The sequence below is a fragment of the Copadichromis virginalis genome, linkage group LG19, assembly GCF_057382275.1.
Source record: "Copadichromis virginalis isolate Kocher_CV1m ecotype Utaka linkage group LG19, C_Virginalis_male_GT1.1, whole genome shotgun sequence".
Classification (NCBI taxonomy): domain Eukaryota; kingdom Metazoa; phylum Chordata; class Actinopteri; order Cichliformes; family Cichlidae; genus Copadichromis; species Copadichromis virginalis.
This window is the reverse complement of record NC_140636.1, coordinates 11,830,396-11,833,502: the sequence shown is the minus strand read 5'-3', so window position 1 is coordinate 11,833,502 and position 3,107 is coordinate 11,830,396. Positions and strand designations below refer to the sequence as shown.

The 3,107-nt window shown below is 41.6% G+C and overlaps 1 long non-coding RNA gene across 1 annotated transcript; it reads right to left on the bottom strand.

Annotated features, from left to right (window-relative positions):
* Positions 1-682: 682 nt before the first annotated feature.
* LOC146685590 (uncharacterized) lies at positions 683-1,650 on the bottom strand. The gene is made up of 2 exons (XR_014916774.1): positions 1,342-1,650; positions 683-843 (listed from the first exon to the last, which is right to left on the bottom strand). It is a non-coding gene; the product is annotated as an uncharacterized LOC146685590 (long non-coding RNA).
* Between the last annotated feature and the right edge of the window lie 1,457 nt (positions 1,651-3,107).

Genomic DNA, 3,107 nt, shown 5'->3' with positions numbered 1-3,107 from the left:
AGTGATTTCTGATTCTGGGTAGCCTCTATTAAGCCCGCTTTCAATTTGTCTGGCCAGACTGGAGAATGTCAGCCTGTCTTTTTGCCCCGGCTCTCCTATTTGGCCTGATATCTTAAAATCTTTGCGCCACATGGAACTGTTTGGTGCTGTTGGAACAATGTTTCTCACTGGGATGCGAGGACTTAAGGCAGGATTCATGCTATTCCTCATCAAGTCATGCATTTCACCCTCTTTTTGTTGTAAGAGCAGTCTTAATGTCTCTATCTCCTCCTGGCTACTTTCCTGGTCCTGAACAGCTGGATCCACTGTTTCATTCACACCTTGTTTTTTATCCATTTGTATGTCACTTATAATGTCCTGGACATTAAGAAGTTCTGACATACCTTCATCCTCTCGGGTAGCCAGCTCGGTGCGTTCAAGGTGCTTAACTAAATGCGAGACTAGCTGACTGCGCGTTCTATTAATCACAAACTCTTTTCCTGGTCCTGAGATTTGAAGTACATCACATAATTTAGTCAGCTGCTCTAAAGTCAGTTGATACAGTGTTCCTTTAATCTCCAGCTGAAGCTTTTCTAATTCAGACTCCATGTTGTCAGAGGAGTTAGCACAAGCAGTCAGTTGAGAAATGATCAGACTTAGTTGGCTTTTACTGCCCCCTAGTGGCCACTTTTTCACTTCAGGATACAGATACCAACGTAGGTCTAGCGATGTCTCTGCTGCTTTACTATGCTCCTTTCTGATACCTGGGTTGTCTGGGGGGGATGATCAACGAGAGGATTTCTCTTACAGGTCAGGGATGGTCCTCGAATCAATCATCCCAGCGGTGCCTCCAAATGTTGTGCCCTTAATCAGGGGAAAGAACGGCACAGACACGCAGCTCTCACTCTCACTCGTCTGTATTGAGTTTCAGAAGCAATACAACCAAAACAATATTCTTATGGATGCACTCAGTCTCAGGACAACTGTATCCAAACTAAGTCACTATTGTTCGCTGCATTAGCTGATGAGAATACTTTAGGTAACATGAACTGTAGCATTAGGCAAAAACATCTTTTTAACTCGCACATGTTAGCTGACACAGTCACTAACTTTCCACAGCAATGAAATAATACTTTAAGTACTGCATGTCTTTCAGTAGTTAACTTATACAGATCGTAACAGAAAAATCTTCACACAATATGGCGGAGTAATAGCGAAAACTAGCATACACAGCAACAGAGATTAACTGGAACTTCTCAACAAAATAGTCCGCAATTCACATCTTCCGCTACAATGAACAATGATAACAATGTAATAATCAACAGTAACACACATTTATACAGATTTGTGCATGACAGTTACCTTAAACAGGGGAAATAGTGAGGAGAGGTGAAAGAACGGCACAGACACGCAGCTCTCACTCTCACTCGTCTGTATTGAGTGAAGGAGGAAGCGCGCGAACCCACCTACTGGAGCCCTGAGGCATTAACAATGGATCGACGCACAATCAACCCAGGCAAAACTTTCACTACTTATCTCCCTCTATATTCCCACTGCATTTCTATTCGAAAACAGTCAAAGCAACAAATAAAACATTAATAAGGGCATGACATGAAATGTAAGGAACAGAGATGTACAACTTGAAAACTAATCAAATTATCAAATTTATGATCCACCACACTCTCACACCAGTCCAGTGCAACAATGTGCAGAGCAAGGACATTATTTTCAAACGAGAGTGCACCTGCCCCTTCACGAGCATCTTCACTCCTGCCTTTGCAGCCAGACTGGAAAGATTCACATCAACACTGACACCACAACACAGAAGTCCCAAGGATTATGCTTCAGTGCGTTTTGATTATTTCATACTGTGTATATAAAAAAAATGGTACAATCTAGTCTTTATAATTTAAGTATGAAAAATTAGTCTTAGAAATGTAACTCCCCTGTCACAGAGTGAATTAAACTGGATGTATCTCATGCTGACTGAATTCATGAAATACTAGGAAGGAGCTTCAAGCTTGCTTTTATTACCTCCTTTAGCATAGGATAGAATGGAACATCCTTCATGAAAGATGAATGATCCATCATTAATTAGGAGTGCACTTTCAATTTCATGCTATAATCTGCCGTTTGGAACCATCAGTGACAAGCTACGCTAAAACCACCAGTTAAAATTATCTTAGTGTAATAAAATCTTCTACTTAAATGAAGAATGAAGTTTTTTTTTAGTTCTATAAACAAAGATTATGAGCAACAAAAATTATCAGAGTGAATTTAAGGTTTGCAGTAACTTACGTTCGCATAAGTATTGCCAGCCTTTACTCTCTATCAACAATCAGTTTTACTTCAGTCATAGAAAGCCTTAATAAAGCTGAAGATGGACAATCGCCTCAGCAGGAAGAGGAAGTATTTTATATGCAGTATTATCTTCATTTATTTGTCGGGTGATAGAGTGGCTGGTGCTGTCACCTAACAGCATGAAGGTCCAGGGTGCTGGCCAGCTCCTGGTATGGAGCGTGTTCTCCCCGTGCCTGTGTGGATTCCCTCCCACAGTTCAAAGGCAGGCATGTTAGGTTAACTGCTGATGAGTGTGAATGTGGGGGTGAAAGGTTGTCTGTCTCTGTTAGCCTGCAGTAGGCGATCTGTTCAGGGTGTACCCCCACCTTTTACCTCGTGACAGCTGAGATAGACTCCAGCTCCACTGCAACACTGATTTGGATAAGAGGAAGAAAATATATGGATGGCAATAAAGTCCCATTTCTAACTGAGTCATCCTCGTCTATACATTCTGCATGAATCAACACGGTGAAGCGGGTGACGTATAGGAGATGCACTTTTTTGTAGTCTTTTGTAGGAAGATAGTTGCAACATGGCAGTCTCATGTCAACAACATCCACCATCACATTATCAAGCAGTGCTGTCAGGTTCTCCGACTCCCGAGTTTCACTTTTCCCCAGCTCATCACACCTTTCTTTGACTAACAAGATGAAGCAAAGGGCTCAGAAAAAAAGCAATAGGTTTTTTGTTGTTGTCTTTTTGGTTTTTTTATCACCACTGTGCTCTCTCTCCTCTGCCTTTCTTGTGCGTGAGTTGGGGACAGCTGACTTCAGTCAGGTTAAGAAAGA